This window comes from Strigops habroptila, chromosome 9 (assembly GCF_004027225.2).
Source record: "Strigops habroptila isolate Jane chromosome 9, bStrHab1.2.pri, whole genome shotgun sequence".
NCBI classification, from domain to species: Eukaryota; Metazoa; Chordata; class Aves; order Psittaciformes; family Psittacidae; genus Strigops; species Strigops habroptila.
The window spans coordinates 24,860,101-24,881,574 of NC_044285.2; the positions used below are offsets into that span (position 1 = coordinate 24,860,101).

Here is a 21,474-nt window from a genome sequence, read left to right on the forward strand (position 1 = left end):
AAATAAGGTGGGGAGGGGACAAAATCAGCATTTAAGCTTGGATAGGAAGTTCAAAAAACCAACACACAGTCAACATGAGACAGTGTTTACACTGCAGAGAGAGCAAGAATTAAAAAAGCATTAAGTAGAAGCACAGATGGCTGCTCCATCACAAACTCATGATCATGCTGCATCTACAGCATATACCTTGGGTCACTCACTAAATAAAAAGTGCTACTTAGTAAACATGAAACAAGAATTTCATAGAATCCCAGACTGGTTTGTGTTGGAAAGGACCTTAAAGCTCATCCAGCTCCAACCCCCTGCCACAGGCAGGGACACCTTCCACTAGAGCAGGTTGCTCCAAGCCCCTGTGTCCAACCTGGCCTTGAACACTGCCAGGGATGGGGCAGCCACAGCTTCTCTGGGCACCCTGTGCCAGCGCCTCAGCACCCTCACAGGGAAGAGCTTCTGCCCAAGAGTTCATCTCAATCTCCCCTCTGGCAGGTTAAAGCCATTCCCCTTGTCCTGTCCCTACAGGCCCTTGTCCAAAGCCCCTCTCCAGGTTTCCTGGAGCCCCTTTAGGTACTGGAAGACAGTTATAAGGTTCCTAATTTGCCCCGGCAACCCCATTCCTGGGGATGCTGATGAAATAAGAGGTAGCAAAGCACAGACTTTTTAATTTGCAAACTATCTTCATCAAGCACAACTCTGTGCTTGTGTTTTCTTTAAAAAGAAACTTTTCAAAATATTTGAAGAATCTGAACCAAAAGGAAGTTCAAGTGGATGCCCCAGCCATGTTCAGCAGCCAGATCAGGGGAGCGAGAAGAGAAGGGAGGAGGAGCAAGAGAGACATCTTTCCCTTTACTATTGCAAGGTGTAAAGACTTCTCCATCATGACAGATTTTTTTCAGGAACTATCACACATTCATAACACTAATTGATTTTCATAGAGAAGAGAGCAGATGAGGTCTCTTTGGGAACTGCCTGCTACATTTCTGCTTGAAAGGAGATCACTGCTGGTGTGCCTCAGCTCCTTCATAAAGAATTTAATTAACAATAGCTCCAAGAACGAGCCCACGGTTGGGTCTCCAGCTCCCAGGTGACTCCAGCGCTCCGACGCACCACGGCAAATTAAACCTCAGCACACGGTACCTGTCTCACATCACGTTACCGTCTGGGCAGGTTCTCAGGGAAGAGCAGGAATGCGATGGGAAGCGGGAGTTGCACACAACTGGACACAAGATGCCTGCATCCAGCCTGGCAGTGACAACTTGTTTTCCTAGCTGCCACTTTTGATGGCTACATGTTTCCACCCGTGATCCGGTGGTGATGTCAGAAAGCAAACTGCTCAAGAAAGCACAGTTCCAGCTGATGATCTTCACAAATGTACATTTCAGGAGCAGGGGAAATGGCACACATGAGCCCTTTACTCTGGGATACAGAGGGATGACCATGTAAACGGAGACTACCATGTCCTACGGTAGAGGTGCTGCACCATCATCCCCAAACAGCACCAGGAATAGAAAACCACCATGTGCCGGTCTGGAAGTCCCATCTGGCACAGCAGTGGAGGAGAGGAGACAAGACTGGATTTCTCTTCTCTCCATCACCAGTGCCACCCTCGCTGCCTTACCCCGTAGGAGCTCTCATCCTCGGAGGATTTGTTCCTTCAGAAAGCAAGGGGGAAGAGAGCTGAAAATAGCAAGAGGTCCAACGCTGTAAACACGTTACCAAAAGCACTTCTTGGTTCTGCATATGGGCTCCAGGCTTGCAGGCAGTGCAAGGAAGGGCGCGTTTTACAACCATCCCAACTGCACAGCAATTAGCGCTGCTTTACAAGGCGATGGGCAGCGGGTACAGCCTGTGCTGTATTTTTAACCCCTGTTTTGTTATCCTTTCGAATCTTTGCCCATTGTAGATGCAATACCAATACATTTGATTTATTATCTATAATGTCAAAACTGAAAAGGTTAATCACCGTTATTAGTGAGTGAAAATGAGGCAAGATTATCACTCCAACGCTGATGCTGCCAGTGGGAGCAAGTGTAAGGAAGGGCAGCCATACTCAGGCACTGTCGGCATTCAACCTGCCTGAACAACAGGTCCATGGCCACAGCCATCACCACAGGCAGGTTAGAGAGCGTAAAGCAGCTCCATCAAACAAAGATTATCCCAAAACCTGGCCAAGCACCATCCCACAGGCACAGCACGGGCAGTGCTTCCTGTAATTTCTACTGGAGGTTCAGCCTCAGCACTGCACTGAGCTGTAATAACCACTTTGATTCACCTCAGAGGGAGCTGCATTTCAGTTTGGGTAAATTTATCCTTAAGAATGAGTTGCAGACTCCAGTGATGCTAAAGCTCCTCTGAAAGGAAGGCCGGGGGAGGGAAAAGAACATTACAAATATATTAACTCTCCACCTAGCTCATCTCCACGACAGTTGGCAGCATTATCTGCTTCTTCAGTAGTTCAAAAGAAAAAACACCACCACCACTAATGGGGTACAAGAAGAACTATTTTTATATATGTTGTGTTCATATAAACACCACAGCCTTATGCAAAAAGCTCTGTCAAAGCAGCAATCTGGAAAAGAAGAGCTCTGGAGCGCCCTGCTGCACTGCTGCCTGCTCTGTACCACCAGAAAGGGGACCAAAATCATCACCGGCCAAGGCCAACACCACCTTGTTTCCAACGAAAGGGCCTGGACCTGTGTGTACCAGCAGTATGTTCAGCTTGATGCACGTGCCACAGGCTTAGATGTGAAAAATTCCGCAGGTTCCAACAGTTCTGAAATATGAAAATACTCTCTTTGAATAAAAACCAGCAACAAGCATTTGAAGAAATACACAAAAGTTATTAAATATTTGAAAATCAGACCAAGAAGTTTTTGGCAGGAAGGTCAAAACATACAATTAAACCATAGCATTAAGTGCTGTGACAGATGTACCATCAACGAGGTACTCAGTGACACTCACCGCTGCAGTGTTTTGTATTACAAACTTGCTTTGCTGGTTTGGAGGTCTGTTCCACCCTGAAACACAAACCAAAGCTCTGCATCTCCTTTGGAGCCTACTTCACACTCCTTTCCAAAACAGAAGTGTTAATAATACACAGGTTTAACCCTTGTGTAAAAAACCCAAGATCAGCTCATGCTTTGCAGCCGTTGATAGCTGATGCCATGTATGTCTGTAGAGTGGGAGACACCTTAAGAAATTAATTCAAACAAAAAGTCATCAACATGTCTATTGACTATTTTTAAGGTGCAGGAACATTTAAAGCCCTGTTTATTGTGCAGATTATATGCCATTTTATGCTCTTAAAAATCAGGTTTAATTTCACCATTTTTATGTAATCAACTCTGCCTTGGTGATTGTTTTTAAAGCAGATTTAAACCTGAAAAGATCTGTATTTACATGAGTCATTATAATCCGAGTTCTGTGCAACAAGCAACTGTAGCAACTATTCTGCTGTCTTCTTCTTTATTAAGTTTAGCAATCCAGTGGGAAGGAAGACATGCAAATATGTCACGGAATATTTATGCTCAGTGCAACATTCCCAAGAATAGATGAACCTCCAGATATTAAACTCTGTTTTGAGAGGTAGAGGCACCCAAAATGACACAGGTAGCACTAGTGATGGGCTAAACAAACCCTCCGATGCATGCAGAAAGGTCAGGGGCTGGCCTGCGCTTAATTCATTTGGCAGGTTTGAGAGGTTTGTCATTCAAAATGTGGGCAAAAGCTTAGCAAAGATAAAATAACATCATTCCCCAAAGTAGAGGTCGGATCAAGTATTTTCCCCTCTCTCTTGCTCTGGAGGAAATAACAACTAATAAAGAAAACCACAGAACCAAAAAAAATCCAAACAAAAACCCCAACCACGCACACAAAACCAAACAGAGAAAAAAGCTGCAACACAAAAAACCAACCACAACACCGGCTGGGGGGGGAACCATATGTTTTCCTGCAATGCTCCAGGATGGAAATTCAGCAATTAAAGAGTTAAGAGACGCTCTAAAAGTATCTCACCCTGATATGCTGAGAACTTGCTGGGATCTCACGGAGAAACGGGTGATTCTTACATACCATATGTTCTGCAAACGCTTGCAACAACACAGAGGGGAGCTGGGATGGAAATCCACCTTGGCTGCCGAATTCCCCGCTCCCTCTACAGCGGTGAGGTGCAATGGACAGAACTGGCTTAAATCCAGCAAACCCCACCCCATCACAGCAGCCTCAGGGCACCCACTCCAGCTTCACCATGAGGCTTTGCCACCCCCAGCACCCCACGGGTGTCCTCAGTGTCACCTCCCCTGGTCTTGGTTTGTCCATCTCATAGTGGGGTGGGGCAACAGAGCTGTAAAATCTTGGAGGAATGACAGGAAATGGGCAGTCACAGCACTTCATTCCACATGAACTTCTCTGGAGTACTGGATTCAGCTCTGGGACACCAACACAAGGAGGACGTGGAGCTGTTAAAGAGTCCAGAGGAAGCCATGGAGATGCTGCGAGGGCTGGAGCAGCTCTGCTCTGGACACAGGCTGAGAGATCTTCAAGGTCCCTTCCAACCCAAACCAGTCCGTGATTCTATCATTATATGAAAGATACTCTCAGGGGATGCAAGGCTGGACCTAAAGGTATCATTGGAGATGGTTTTGTACCTTGCTCCCCAAGTGTCACATTGTACGTTGTAACCAACCCCAGATTAGATGCCAACAAAGGCAGAGCAGATGCACTTCTACTACATTTGTAAGTCAAGGTAAATCTAGAAACGTCTGCTGCTGCAGACCTCCACTTGCTACAGATCCAAGGGATGGCCACCTCTTGGGTTTCCTTACCTGTTGAGCACATAACTCTATCCAGGCAATACTGCAGCACTGAGGCAGAGTCCCTGCACCACACTGGAACATGACTGTCACCATAAAGCTACTTATTTTAGAGATACAGGTATGCGAGAGCCTTAACATTACTTCTTGTCCACTGTCTTGCTGCAAGGGAAAACTCACTGTTGCACTAATTTCACTATTGTGCTAATATGTTCAGCCAGTAATATCCTAGAAGAATAAAAATAGATAACAAAAGCACCAACTAAAATAAGTAAATACCACATCATGTTATCACAACATACATCTAAGCTATTGTGAACTTCTCTCTTCAAGAGTTCCACATCAAGAATTCATTCTTGATGAAAACCACCTAGAGAATATGATAATTTTATTTTATTGTTTATTATCTATGTTATATATTTTATATGACGTATCTGGACAAGATTATAAAAGACCAATCACCTTTTAAAATCTATTCCCATTTACAGCACTTAGAAGTTAATTTCCATTCCTCGTCTGTCCCAATTTCAGAATTTACATGTAATACTTCTTTCCAATAGGAAACCTTTGTTGTCTACTGCAGGCAGGACCAAAATCCATACAAACCAGGGAAAACTCTTTGACGGTACTTGTGCCGGTATCTTCTCAAAACTAGCCTGGAAAAACACAAGAACTCTGATGATCTTTTCTCAGGATTGCTTATTTTAAATGCTACTCGCAACACGGGGAGGTAAAAAAACGTTCTTACAAACAACAAATTCTGAAGGTGATGACATCCCTCTGCAAACAGTAGCTGCTGCCAGCAACTAGCCACACTTGGGTTTGATTCCTCTTTACCATACCTACATTCTTAAGGAACACTCCTTTTAATTAGAGCAAGAACACATGAACTGGGAGGCCATAGGATTGCATCCTAAAAGCCACGGTAGATAATGGTGCGGTTTTGCTGAGCAGAAAGCTCGTTCTTTCGTTGACAAGGAAAAAACCAAAACACCAGAAAACCCAAAACCCAACTGTACCACAGCACCCAAAACCAAACTAAAACCAACCGAAACAACCCCCAAATCCTTCTACCAGCTCTCTCCCACCATTCAGAAAGTAATGGGAAAGGGGAAAGCGAAGGAAGACAGGAATATAATCAACTCTAAATTCAACCTCTACCCGTACTTCTCAGCAAGAGCAGCCCATGCTGGAATCATAAGCTGAGAACTAATCACCAGCATTTAAAACATCTTTTGATACCTTCAGACACACAAATTCTGTGATGCATTTCTTACAGAAGTATCCAGAAATACGGAAAATGTGAAAGCAAGCATCCACTTGAATGTCAAAACGTTCATTCCAGGGCGCTCAAAACGCTTTCCATGCTAAATTATCACATAGAAATATAGGCAATATGAGGCTGGTTACTTACAATTGGGCTTTTCTTCCCAAATTTGATGCATTTGATTTTTAGAGTTAACAACATATCCTCTGAGGTGAGCCTCTAAAGCTCATGTCTCAATACGCTGCATATTCAGTACAAAATGAATTAAGAGATTACATGTTGAAGGTCACATAAATATCTACAAGGACTGGAAACAATTTTGTAGTGGGAAAGAAAAAAGCTTAAACCTTAAAAAGAAAATACTCCAGTGCCACTGGAATATTGCTGCTAGAGAGTGAACTAATGCCCTGTGTTAATTTTGGATACCATACCTGGCCAGACACCCAACATCGTCATCAAAATCAACATGACAAAAGGGCTCCTTTGAACTACAAATGTGTGCTCACACATATGGAAACAAAGTGGAAAACATGGGAAGTTTGGAATCATAGAATCAACCAGGTTGGAAAAGACCTTTGAGATCATCAAGTCCAACCATTCCCCAGCACTGCCAAGGCTACCATTAACCCATGCACTGAGGGCCTTGTCTACACGGTGTGTGAACACTTGCAGGGACAGTGACTCCAGCACTGCCCTGGGCAGCCTGTTCCAATGCCTGAGCACCCTTTGGGGAAGGAATTGTTCCCGATATCCAATCTAAACCTCCCCTGGCGCAGCCTGAGGCCGTTTCCTCTTGTTCTACCACTTGTGACTTGCCAGCAGAGACCAGCCCCCTCCTGGCTCCATCCTCCTGTCAGGTAGTTGTAGAGAGTGATACGATCCCCCCTGAGCTTTCCCTTCTCCAGACCAAGATAATAGTGTTCCCAAGCAAGCCAGCTGGTTTTTGGCTAATGTTTGGAATATTGCCCTCGGAGCGGAAGGAAGGAGAATATCCCTTTACACCGAAGCGCAGTGGCTGCAGCATTCCATGGAGACAAAGCGAGTGGACGCTAAATGCCAGAGCGCAGAACGGCACGGGAGATAATGCATGCACACAGCATGCACTCCTCACTCCAACTGGTTATCAGATTGTAACAGCACTGCGGCATCCAGGAGCGGGGATGTGCTGTTTTGTTCACATTTTAATGTGCCATCTTGCAGTAGATGCTTGCACAGCAGAGTAAATACAATCTCTATATATACCCTGCGTGGGAGTCGGGGGTTATTTCTGACTGTCTTCATTACACTTCATTGCCAATTTAAATGGAAAAAAAATAAACCCCTGCACAATTCTCAAAGTGATTTCAGACTGATTTTGATAATTATTTCCAGAACCTTTTCATTATGCAATTTCAAATACTTATTGAAAGCTCTCTTACAAAGTTATCCTTGCTGCAAGTCAAACAAACCAGACGAGCTAAACCTTCTCCCTCTTCCTTCTTTAGCAATAAACACAGACGTGACTAACATTCAGCATTTAGCCCCGAGAACAGTTTAATAATAATGCTGCATCTTGCTTTATAGGGAGGAAGTTAAAAAAGAAACTCAAAGGCTAATAGGTACAAATATTGTGCTTCAATTGCAATACATAAATAGTGCTGAACTGTAGCAATGTAACTGATAGCAGCAATCTGAAAGATGTGGGTTCTGGTAACCCTCAAGCTAAAGCCGATTAGGTTTTGTTACACAGGTCCTTTGTGTATTTTTGCGCTGCTGTACCGGTTAAATTGACCTCTACAGGCATGTGTGTTGCTTTTATCACTTAATGGCTTCACATTTTAAACCCAACTTGGGCTAGCAAAAGCAAATAAATAAGAAACCCCCCCCTCAATGCAGTGTATGTGCTAAACCCACCTGTGAAAAGGGAGAACTGCACGAGAATAGTGTGCACCAAAACCCAGGGAATGCCAAGCAATTAGCACGATGGCAGGAGGACGGGAGAGCTGTCAGGCGGGATGCTGGGGTCAGAAATGGGATTACAGTTACAGAGGCTGGGCAGGAGCGATGCCAGGCCACAGCCTGCTCTGCTGCTGCAGAAACCAGGCACGGAAGGGCTTTTTGCCTTCCCACCCTGCAGTGGTCAATAATGAGTGTTTCCGAGGGGACACAGGACTTGCAGGGCACGACGACAATGCCACACAAAACTCAACACAAGGAAAAATTTCTTCCCAGCATTTCCTTCTCTCTGACAATTGCCTGCCTGTTTTCAGCTCTACTACACATAAAAGCAGCAACTCTCAATGAAGGCCTTTGTCAATCCAGCCACTTCATCCTGATTCCAGCACAGCGACCAAGCCCAGAGTTGGGCCATATTTCCTCTCTGCAGTGATACTGCAACCAGCCAGCCACTCTTTTCATAGAATCACCCTAGACTGGTTTGGGTTGGAAGGGGCCTTAAAGCTCATCCAGTTCCAACCCCTGCCACGGGCAGGGACACCTTCCACTAGAGCAGGTTGCTCCAAGCCCCTGTGTCCAACCTGGCCTTGAACACTGCCAGGGAAGGGGCATCACACATGCTCTGTGTGATGACTTTGTAGAAAAGCAGAGAGCTGAGCAGTTTATTGATGCAAAGGATGCCCAAAAATTGTTGCACTCAAGGATGCAAAGAAGCCCAACCAGCATGTCCACACAGAACAAACCCCCTTTGCTGGAACAGGGGGCAGCTGCCACCAAAGCCAGGCCCCAAAAAAGGAGGAAACACAGGTGGAAAAACTTGGTTTGAAATTTTCTTATGCTGAAACACATTTTTTTGCCCACTTAGATCATTCTAACCTTAGGGAACATCACTGAGTAGCTAAAGGCAAGTTTTAGTCAAGTTCTAAATATGTGTATTTTCCTGGAGCTTCGAGGAAGCAGAATTTGTCAGTTACGGCTACAGGCCATAAAACATAATTACTTATGTGATATACGCTTAAACATGTAACTACAATTGCTAATAGGGTGCCCAGCCCCATAAATCCATAGTGATTCACTGGGCTGGCATCAGACAGGCGAAACACCGGAGACTATTCCCAAAGGAACAACCACCTCTTCAGAAAGAGAACTCAGAAATTAGTTCATAGGCATACAACACTGAAATGCCATCAGGCATCAGTAAAGAGGGCAAAATGGTGCGTTTCTACTACACGTGGCACATCAAGAAAAGATAGTTTGGGTAACATGAAAAGCAACACAAGAAGGATCAGTTCATAGAGTAATAGCCCATCTCCTGCCTTTGGGAGATTCAAGGGTGAGTGGAAAACACAATTCCACCAGAGACACAAGAAAGGCAATGGCCAAAACCACCAGAAAACTTCACAGACACCACTGAGCAGTAACAAACCTTCGAGATATTAAAGAATGGTGTATTAAGCAATGTGGTAACTGCAATTTGTCATTTAGCACTGTGAATCTATGGATTTTAATGACAGGGTCTCATTTACATTTAACAATCAGTGTACTAGAACATTTCTTGGAAACTGGGGATATTTTCTTGCCTCAATAGGAATATGTAGAAATTTCTTCTTGCTTAACAACGATGTGAAGGAGTTCTGCCCTGAAATCTCAGTCCCTTGGTTGCTCTCTAGAGCAGGATGACTATCAACATACTAAACTGCCATCCTGACAAGAAAGCTCTCCCAAATTCAGCTGCTTGTAATAATTAGGTATTTAACAATTCTTCCACAAGAATAACATTATAAAGCACCTTACATGTTATTGTTCATTTATACCACACATCTGCTTTAAAAAACAGCAGCCTATCTTGTTCTTAATGATACATTTTAGATGTGACTTTCAAAAGCTCTTACAGCAACTTAGGAGCATAAATCCCATTGATACACAATGGTAGTTGTGCCCTGAATGCCTGTAGCCATTACTGAAAATCTCATTCTTTTCCAGAGCTTTGGAGTTATTCCAGAGGTCATACACGTAGAAAGAAATGGCAAGTGTCACAAGGTATTTCATATTTTACAGAAATGCTATGCAGCTTTAGGACAGACATCAAGAATACTGAATACACGTACTTAAAACAGTAATGGGGAGTTTAGGAAGAAGGGAAAGGCTGGAGTCAAATTTAGCCAGCGAATTTAGGGATAAGGTGGATCTCTCTTGCATCCCAGCTGGCAAAAGTGGGATTCTCATTCATTTTCATCTCACTGGCTCATGGGATGTCATGTAACTACACATTCCCCAGAAACACCACTGGCACCACACACCAGAAATGTCTTCTCCATCTTTTGACAGGAATAATTAGAACTTCAGGCCTCAGTTACAGCTAAATTAAACTGTTAAACAGATTAACAAGGCCATTTCAAATGCATTTTTTTTGAGCAAGTCCTAGTTTACTTCATCAAGTAGAGGAAACCCCACCCCTGATTAACAACAACCTCATTTACCCTGAGACACTCCTGCGATCCTCAGCTCAAGCACCAGTTTCCTACTGAAAACAGCTTTCCACGGACATACTGGTTGGTCATGTCACCTACTCCCATGGAGAACCATCACAGATGGGAGAGCTACAAAGCTGCCAGGAGCCCCTGGTGAACATTAGTTGCATCCATCAGTGGAGCTCAGAAGGAGGCACAAAATGTCAAGGAAGTTGCACGTGTACATGTAGTTTTAAATGCACCAGACAAGCCAGTTTGCAGTGGCTCTTGCAGCCACCACTGCCTCAGGTTTTCCCAGATCGTGGAAAATGCAATGAATAAAATCACTGCAACACTAATTTGGGGATGAACATCCACCAGGTCCTATTCCAAGGAACAAGTTAATCTCCAAAAAGCTACATAGGGAACTTGGTTGGATTGCATAATTCAATATAGAATCACAGACCAGCTTGAATTGGAAGGGACCTTAAAGCTCATCCAGTTCCAAGCCCCTGCCACGGGCAGGGACACCTTCCACTAGAGCAGGTTGCTCCAAGCCCCTGTGTCCAACCTGGCCTTGAACACTGCCAGGGATGGGGCAGCCACACATGAGCACAAAAGCTTTTTTGCTAAATTAACTAACCTCTGCAGCCTGATTCTCACTCCCCTCACTGACATCTGGGGAGCTGAGTGCCTGCAGCACCTTTACACATCTGGGCCATTAACTTCCTTCTCTCAGTTTCATTTTCTGTGAAAAAAGGATGAAGTATCTATTACAGAACATCACTGGTACGTAACAGGGCCACAGCCATTGCTCTCAGAGAAACCAGCTAAAACTGAGGGATACCAACAGCGTTCAGCACTTGCCCACAATTACACAGACATGTGATGCTTCTTTGTTACATTTCTACATATTGCAGAAAGATTTTTGATGAAGCAAAGTGCACGGGACTTTGTTCAGGCCAGACCTGGAAGCTGTATTGTTACTTTGCCATGAACTGAGAAGCAAGGGCAAACTAGAAACTTCCCCGAGAACACAAAGGAAATCTGCTGCTCCAAACATCTGTTATTACATTGCTTACAATCAAGGCTTTTACAAAGCCTTATCTTTTTACTCCCTCCTCCCCACTTCCATACCATCATTTTTGGCTTGCTAATTTAATCTCTTGAACATTTGTGCACATTTACTGGTTTGGCTGTGTTATTTGCTTAAACCAACGACAAACTCTGGGTAGTTGTACAGTGAAAGAGCCAGACCATAATGAATTTTATGGTACTCCAGCATTACAGGCTACTGTATTCTGTAACAGGCTATTGCAAGCAGTAAAACAGTCCTGCAAGAGCTCTGTGTGCATGGCTTTGCTGAGCTCCTCAGCCCCAGTGGCTCCCAGCACGTGGTCACTTCCAGCACCTTGCCAGCTCCTGCATCCCTGCTCCCTATTACCATCTGCAGCTTGAGACACAGCCTCCATGCCAGGAATGCAAAGGATACAAAGCAGGGGAAGCCAGGGAGACAAATCAAACAGACAGGCAGTGCCCAAGCTTTCCTGCCAGGACCATTACAGGCCAGCAGGATCATCCAACCTCAAACAGATAGCTATGCTCTTCCAGTGATGGGACAAGTGTTTGAGCCGGACCTGTGATTACCAAGCTGTGCAATAATCACAACCACTACCTCTGCTTCTCCTTAGAAGTAGCTCTGCTGCTACCTGATGCCTTGCCAGATGCCTAAACCTATACTGTGATACTCAAGAGACACCATCGCCAAAGATCATCCCAGGCTAGAGCTGTGTTTCTTGTCCCCTGCATCTCCAGCTCTCCTTCAGGCACAGCTTGTCATCCCTATTTTTTTTTTGCTGGACTACCGTTCTGCCCAGGAGGGATGGAAAGAAGCCAGGAATAGCAGTACAGCTGCAGAAGATGGGCTGTCATTGCTCCTGCCCCAACACAAGCATTAGCTGCAACCTCTCAGCAGGCACTCCAGTCCCAGGGCTGTGCCCTCACCCACAAAAACCTGCACATGCTACCAAACCCCGACCGTCCGGGTCACACACATACATCTGGCAAGTGACTTCTAATTCCTGATTAGAATTGCTGATCCGGTATTAAGGAGCTGTGAATCATTTCCATATGCCCTTGATTCCTTCTCTTACACTCGTGGTCCTGGACATACTTCAGATACGTTTCAAGACTCTCTCAAGAGAATGCACCTGAGATGTCGAACCAAGACCTCGAGTAGACTCGCTGCAAATACACTGTTCAACCCACTTAATCCTTAATTAGAGTTTCATTTTTTAATGTTAGGCTTCAATAATCAGCTCAGGAGAAACTGTAAAAGCAGATACCAGGCCACCAAGGACTTTCTCCACACGCACCTCTACTGCTATGGCTGCACCATCACTACTACAGTGCTGCTGCAGTCGCATCACCCTACCTACCACTCAGCAGAAGGAGGAGGCACCCTTCATCAAAATATCCACCATGAACCTTCTACACAAAGCCAACCATCTACAGAAAAGATAACTGACACCTGCTCTGAGCTAGAAAAATAATCCTGTCTCCTTAATGTCTCATATTATTACCCTCCCAATCTGGTATTTTATGCAGAGACCCCCAAGAGCAACCTACCTCTTGGAACACTGTTGGGGAAAGTAACAGGGAATGGGCTCAGGTAGGGCCTTCCCAGCTTTGCAGTCAGACCTTCAGACCTACAAATGAGGTCTTTATCGTTTTCAATGGCAGACGGTTGGAACTAGATGAGCTTTAAGGTGCCTTCCAACGCAAACCATTCTGTGATTCTACGATAATTGAGGTAGGTGGAAAAAGTAAGGATTAAAGAGAGGTTTCATCAACTTAACTCCTTCAAAGGTGTCTTCAGTAAGCCATTACACTTTCCACATGCTGCTGCCATCCTCGTCTGCAAAGCTGCTGCCTTGGGGAAGAGAGAGCACTTTGCATTTTGGCACTTCAGTTTGTTCTCTGGATTTGTCTGTGCACAGATCAAACATCCACTGGTGGGAATTCAAGGTTTTAACTCAAGAGTAATTTTCATAACTCTCCTGCAACATTTTGGCTTGGTAAAAGCCAAACATAGAACTTCTTAGATAAGAAATACTTAAAACCACTAGGAACAGCTTTAAAAAATAAAAATAAATCATGACTTAGATGATCTAAAGGATTTAGTCCTGAGTACACTATTTAACACCTTGCATGTGCATTCCCTGCTCTGACAGAGGCCTGTCAGCAGTCCAAAGCACCTTCAACCCAAGTCAGTGAATTGCTGACCTCTTCCCACCAGTTCAGGCACCAGCACACCCAGTGAACCTGCCCATGGTGTCCTGCCACCCGCTGCCCAAGCGAGGGGCCTGAATCATTCCCAAGGGGCTGAACTATGGATTTTGTGAAATAGCAGAAGTCACGATAGAAGAGTTCTTGTTGAAGGCAGGTTTAAGTGTGCAGTGAAGCTTTCCCTGCCGACTGTTCAAGTCACTCCTGGAAGTGTACAATGTACACAAATGACATGAATAATGTGTCTTTCCAAGGTGCACTCATCCTTGATTTCTGCATTCCTTTTGACACTCCATGTTTCTTTTGTATCTATAAAGCAGGTTTGAAATGGAAAGAAAATCAAAATATTACATTCTAAAACACCAACTTTACTAATTCACAATGGACTAACAATGAAGATGGAAATATTTGTTTTATTACTTTCAAATTAGAAAGCAGAAGTGAGTTCCACTTGATATTAAATTACGTAACTGCCTTGTTCTCTGCCTGCCTTTTTTCCCCTGAACTACAAGATATTCAACCACACACTACATGGAAGCAATCCATGCAGCTTTCAAAACAATAAAGGCCCCTTCCAAATGTGCTGTTCTGGTTTCACCATGCGCATAGGTCACCAGCAGTCACTTCTATACCAGCTCCAGACCCACTGAGAGCTTCCATTAGATTCTGTAGGAGCCAGACTCCTGAAGATGGGCTCATATTCACTATTCCTGAAGCATCTGTCTGAAAAGTGCTGATTTTAATGGTATTATTTACTCCTAACAATGCTGTAATCCAGAAAACGATGAGCTTATGGGTTTCTTTTCTGCAGTAGTGTTTATCTGACAGCAATTTTGTGGGCCACAGGCTTATGGAGCAGGGAAATCCAGTCACCAGTTTATACTGAACTCCCATCAAGTGCCAGGCAGTGGTACCACTGCTGACCCACCATCACTCCTTCCTCTCATCCATTTGACAATTCAGGTCTCCTCCCCCTCATTTACCTTTATGTCTTATTTTATTAATGTTACTTAAACTACAGTAATCTTATCTGTATTTATCTGAAATCCCTTTCCATTGAGCATCCACGAAATTGTCTCTAGAACCCTCCCGTAATTATGACTTATTCAAGCTTATACCTGTTATCTCAGCCTGCAAAGGAAAAGTGGAAAACAAACTGAACAATCTCAATTTCTGTTCAATTCCAATAAGAAGCCTGTTTTCTATTCTTGCAAAAGAGAAACTAACATTGGAGAGTCCTGGACAACCAAGGCCACCATGTTCTCTGGGTAAATTAAAAAATAATTACGTTTAGGGTTCTCTAAGGACAGCAAGAACTGTGAAGGAGATTTGGTTAACCTTGAATGAAACTCTTGAATAGGGGTATTGGAAACACATAGAAATAGTGAAATAAGAAATCAGGCACCTAAGCATCTTCAAATCATGTTCTTTCCCTGCACACATTTCAGTCAAAACACAGTGACCTTTGCTAAAATGAACCCATTGCAACGCTGCTGAACCCAGCCTCAGCAGGATGTACATCACCATCGGATCTCGAGCTTTTTTATTCTTTATAACCAAATCCCAGTCTAAACACTACCAGCTCAGAAGGAATCTGCACAAACTATCAAAACTGAAATCTTCTTGCTCCACACAACTTATCCTGGGCTCAGCAAATAAAAATTTATACCAGAAAGTATTTACCATAACCAAAAACACTCTCTTTTTTTGCCTCTTAATGAGCATAAATTCAAGACCTCCTGTTAAACAGCATTACCCAAGCCAGTCAAATGCTTTGGGCCATGAATAAGACAAAGTCTTGCTCCTGTTGCTTCACTAAATGCATTCAGCTTTTACAAAATACAAAAGCAACTCTCACATAATCAAGGCTGATGGACAGGTTTGTATTCACTCACAGACTACAGTCACCTCTCATACTATTACTTTAGCACCTACTATAATGCATTTAAATGATACATGGGTCCACAGGCATCTGGATTTGCTTTTTGATCTATTTACCAACGTGTTGGCAGTTTTGATGCATGCTTTCCAGAGGCATAATCTGAAAAATACAGGAATTACACCTTGTTCTGACTTAAAAGTTGTTACAGTATTTGGCTAGACAGATACCCAGTTCCAGACTTTAAACTGCCTGATAGACCTTGACAACGGGGTTGCCTTTTATGCATCATCTTGTAATGCAATAAATTTTGCTTGAAACCTCTTCAGCTGTGCACCAAGACGCGTATGTTGCCATACAGAAAATCTGACATGAAAATACAGAATTAATCTTTCAAAAAGTAAATTTAATAAATTAGTTGCTCAGAGAACAATTGTCTTATGACCTGGAAAACACACTTCCTATGAGAGACTCGAGGAGATAATCTTATTTTAGTTTATTGAAAGGTAATTTAAGCGAGGAATAATTATGAAGTATATGACTACACAGGCAGTGGATTTCAGACCAGAGACCAAGGTATGAGACTAATAGCCACAGTCCTCTGATTTCAAACTGGAAATGCAGTTAATAAAAAGCTGAGATTCTAACCTGAAGTTAATATTCTACCTCAAAACCACAGTGCAGGGAAGTTTTGAAGGTGTAACCTGAGCACTCAATAATCAGAAAACAAACAGAAGGATCTAACATTTCTGACTAAAACTTGCACGTTTCTGATGGCTGTGTCTCTGCACGCTTCCTTTTTTGAATTCACATGCTTTGCTCCACACAAAAAACTCTTCCTTTTTTAAGCTAACATTATCTGCCAGCCTTCATGTTCATTGCTTCACATTATAATTCCCCCCCTTTCATTTATGCGCTCTCTGCCGATGGTATTCATGAAGATCCTCCGAATTCTTATCCTTCTCCTCCCTTCCCACCCCTCCCCGCACAGACATTTTCTTCTTAACGTACAAACATATGAATCAACCCAATGATTTGGCCACTTCCCATCAGGGAACATCACCAGCATCCATCTTAGATTTAGGAATACATTTTTAATGTATTCCTCCGTCGGCAGCGCTTCCTTCGGTCGGTCTCCTCGCAGATGGACACATGCCCACACCCAGGAGCACGAGCTGACATACATAAGGCTGCCAATACCAATTCCACACACTGGCTGCAGATGCTTACAGCCTACCAGCACCAGCTCTATTCCTGGGAAAGAAAACCAATGTTTTCAATAGAACACAGTCTCCCCGCTGCAGGATGCAGCTCTCTGCATATATCTGCTAACAACATCGCAGTATTTCTCCACCCCCTCCCCATGTTTCTCTTTTTTGTCAAGCTCTCCAGCATTTGTTCTGGGATCTAATTAAGGTCCCTTATCACCATGGCGAGAGGGGGGCAAGGTCTAACAAAACAGCATTAATGAACTGATTGTTTTCATTGGGCACATACAGAGTTATAATCCCCAAGACTGGTACATATCTACACTTGGAAAAAATAAATAGATCTAAAGAACTCTGTGTTGTTTACGCTTTTCCAAGAGTTTAACAAGAAGCCCATGTATAACTGGCATAATCCAACAGCACCTTAGACCTATGGGAGATTTATTCCAATTAGGCCAGGCAGCTTCATTTTGTTTGCTCTTCTGAGCATATGCAGAAGTCTTGCGCCTACCATCTGACTCTTCTTCAAAGAGATGAGCTTCCAGTAAACTTCATTAGTTAGATGCCATTTTGTAGGTAATTCAGAACCTCTTCCCACCTTTCTGGGTTATTAAATCTATTAACATCCCAGGATATTGTTATGTAAGTACTGCTCATCTCCATTATGCAGCAGAATTAGAAGAGAGCTATTAGAACCAGGTTTGCCTTGTTTCATCTCATTATCTGTGTGAACTCAGATACCAGAAGCGAGATAACCTTCAGGGGATGAAGCTTTTGATGCTGAAGACAAGTAAAGGAGAACAGAAGAGGTCCATGAGGGGAAAGCAACAGGGGCATTTTAGGTGAGTGTTCTAAGGGAGAAGGTACAGTGTTTTCTTGCCCTAAAAGATTAAATTCTTCACTCCTCCCAATATTTTTCTCCTTGTTCTCTCCATCTTCAAGCTAACTTCCAGTCACAGCCAAGGATTGCAATACCACCTCCAGTCAACCTAGACCAACACGTGTTGCATTCTTGGAGGATCCCCTCCAAGAAATGTCTGGTTTTTCTTCTTAACTCTACCTCCTCTTAGTTTAGGTTCAACTGATTCCCCAGATGCTTTTTGAAGAAACTGCTAAAAGAGGTAATTTTTGGATAAGAAATCAGTCCTGGCCACAAGTAACTTGCACAAAGATCTCTCTGCCTTTTACCGGAACAGCAGTCTTCAAAATAATATCACGAACCTTTTAATCAAGCATGATGGCTCCTCTATGTCATATAAAAGGGAAGAAAGTTTTACAGGCCACACTGTGAAAGGCTGCCTTATTTTTTCAGCACGTAAGAGTATGCAATCTGAAACATGCGGGGTCTGTTTCACTCGAGAGACTCTAACAGTTGGCTGGTCCAAAAGGCTTTGACTGCAGTTGCACTGGAGTTCTTCGTCCTTAAAGAAGAAGCCTGTGGTCACCACCTCGTCTCAGTACTGGAGATAAGGGCAGCATTTCTCTCTGAAGATCTCATCTCACATCTCCAGGTCCATCCCCCTGTACTCCTGTTAGCCTGTCTGCTTCTCAGCTTTCTCTAAAGACACAGCTAACATTGTAAGAGCTGTAAGGATCCTCCCGGTCTAAACACCTTCTTTAAATAGATGTGATGGAGCATCATTGCAAATATGTGTCAATGCATACATGACCCACAGACATTGCTCAGCTGGGAAAGCAGCAACCATGAAGCTTCATCAGCATAAGGCTCTTTGCCTCCTATCCACGTTCTGTGTAATAACACACATACTGAAAATCTGAATCTCAAATACAGGATAAAATACAACATTTTGCAAAAAATTATGCATACTGGAAAAGCCATGGGATACTGCACACAAGCAACACGAAAATGTGAGAAGACTCTAGCAGAAGAGGAAATACTTTTGCTAAGAGAAGTAGAAAAGTGGTTTTAAAGCAGTAGTTGTGATAAAGATCAACACTGAGAGACTTCTTCACACACTTCTCAAACCTTAACTAATTTTCACAACGCTCCTGGGAAGCAAACACATCCTTAGTAATCCCATTGAAAAAGTGGGGCAAGCAGGACGAAAATGATGGCGTGGTCGTAAGGCCAAGAGAGAAGTCAACATCAGTGCTAGGGCTGGAACTCAGTTTGTTGGCTCATGTGCTCAGGCCACTAAGTGACACCTCTTGTGCATTTTCAATGCGAACTGTTCTACTGTCATCATGCACTTCAGAAAATAAAAGCTAATACCAGAAAGGGGGACAGTAACTTAAGCCCACTGCTTCAGAGCACAGCTTCACATCCTATCTACTTGTTAAGTACTTCCCTGCCCAGCCCAGCCTGTTTGGTCATCTTCCCTTCTAGACTAGATAAAGTGTCTTCTAGTGTAAATGAGTTCTTCTGCTCAGAACAGCATTAAACAATGCAAATAACACCCATCATGTTGTTTGTTCTCTCATCCTCTCTGCAGGAGATGAAAGGGTTGTGATGGGTTTTAATAAATATGTGTTTGCAGTCAGTGTGGCAAAGACGACCATAACATGACTGATGAGAATACAAATACTAGCATACGTGTTGCTACATGTTTGTGTTAGATGGCAAAGGCAAAGCAGCACCACTCACATCCAAACCAGCACTTGTTTGTAGCTGTCCTTTGTTCCGATGCTCATGGTCTGACTGTCCTGGGAAAGCACTTGTTCCAAAACACACCTTTTTTCAAGAGAGGGGATTAAGACTACAAAGTTTTGCTGTGCCAAGGAAGCAACACTGCCAGCTACAGTCTTGATACTGAAGACTTGTTAGGTCTCTTAGCTATCGTCTGCACAAGGCACTCACTTCCCTGAAGATAAAGACTCTGCACTCCATTCGAACTTGGCTGGGTTGCAGTGGGCTGCAGCACAGTGGGGTGCACCCCATCCTCACCCAGGCCTGCCTGAACACTGAGGACTTCACAATCCAGTGTATCACATTGGTGTTAGATGGGACTGAAAAACTCAGCTGAGGTCATTGTTCACCATCACGAGACAGTCCTCGCCCCACAGCCTCAGAGAAAGTATCACTCAAACATACTACTGGAGTTCAGCATCACCCCAACCAGGAGCGTTCCTCAGCCATGGAGCGAAGGACCAGAAGGGTACAGCCCTCCCACCAGAGACTTCACAACTGAAATGCTTTCAACGTTCTCCTCACCCCACCAACAAAGCCTATGTGTAACTTGGTGTGGGTTTAAATTTTGGAGGCTGCCTCTAGTAACATTTCTTGTACAAGAGCGTTCAATCTAATTTTAGTTCAGGCACACCCATAACACAACTACTTCTTATTACAACATTAACAGCTAACCTTCCAAAATAATACAGCTGTGAAATTCAGAATAAGGCTATTCAGCCACAAAACAGGGATTTTTTGGCTCTATTCAGCCACAAAACAGGGATTTTTTGGCTCGAACTCTTCCCAAATGTATATCCAGTCACATTGTCAAATGCCACACAATTAGAACTCTGGCTTATTGACTTTATTTAGCCAATATCATTCAAATTCTGAAAGTCCTATGCCTACAGAGATACACTGCACACACAATTCGGGAAATAAATACAATATATAGATGTAGTAAACAGATTTGTAATGAGTGTTGCTTATCCCCGTCAACTGTGCTGATGAATAACGCTGTTAAAACGATCAGATCGCCCACCAGCTACGAGCACAGCCTTCCCATGTCCAAAAGCCACGTGCTTCTCCCATTAGTTGCTCAAAACTAATTGTCAGATGTAATTTTCAGTCAGCAGTTTCTTCTTCCTTCCTCCTCCTTAATATATTCCTTTCGCACGCATTCCCCACAGCACCTGACTTGCTCAGCAATCTTGCCTCCCTTCCTTACACACTCGTGCATTATGTCTTAGACCTAATCTCTCCTTACAGCTTTTGAGCAGAGCTCTTCCAGGCAGCTGACATTTAAATAAGCTCTGTACTGACTTTCCCCTGCTGTACCTCGAGTCCTCCTTGTTTTCCTTATGCTCATATTCCAATTCAGCTTCTCTGCAGCTCCTTCTGAGGGTGGTGGAAGCAGAGCCCAACTGATAATCAATAAACACCTTCACCCCGCAACCCCTCAGACGTAAGGCCCAGAAGGAGATTCCCTTCTCTTTGCACGTACAGTCACCATCTTGGATAAGCCTAAAAAGGCAGAAAGAAAGGGTTTTCCCACCCCTGCAGCATGTTTCAGACAACGTTAAAGCCTCTGAACTTGTCTTTAACTCGCATTAAACCGATACAACTTTTAATTAAAAAAGTAATTTTGAAAAATGGCTTGTGAGGCACGGAAGGTGCTGCTCAGGCAGCACCACTGATCCCTCGAGTTCTGCAGCCTTCAGTTTAATAAACTGAGTTTTCAAGAGTAAACACAGCTTGCATTAGCACAAACCTGCTAGTTTAGACTATGATTTTCCAGCCTTTTTTAGCCAGAAGAGGAAGTTTTCAGTGCGCTACACACTAAGCACTGCCGCGGGTGTCACTGGACAATGGAAAGGGAGAAGATTTCCAGCCTCTGGAGGAGTTTTAGCCCCTGACAGCCAAGGAAGCCTTATCCAACAGAGCAAGGCAGGCGAGATGCCCTCTTCTACCCAGGATGGTGACATCGACACCCAGCACCAACACAGCTGT

At 43.7% G+C, this 21,474-nt stretch overlaps 1 protein-coding gene across 3 annotated transcripts in view; it reads right to left on the minus strand.

Moving 5' to 3' along the window:
- NEXMIF (neurite extension and migration factor) overlaps nt 1-21,474 on the minus strand; it is a 168,192-nt gene that overhangs the window by 135,762 nt on the left and 10,956 nt on the right. Inside the window, exon 1 of one of the 3 annotated variants that reach the window (XM_030497613.1) lies at nt 20,803-21,089. The exons of the other annotated variants lie outside the window; for them this stretch is intronic. The gene's annotated coding sequence lies outside the window, so the exon portion shown is untranslated. Of the gene's footprint in view, nt 1-20,802; nt 21,090-21,474 lie in introns of those variants that run through there. 3 annotated transcript variants of the gene reach the window in all.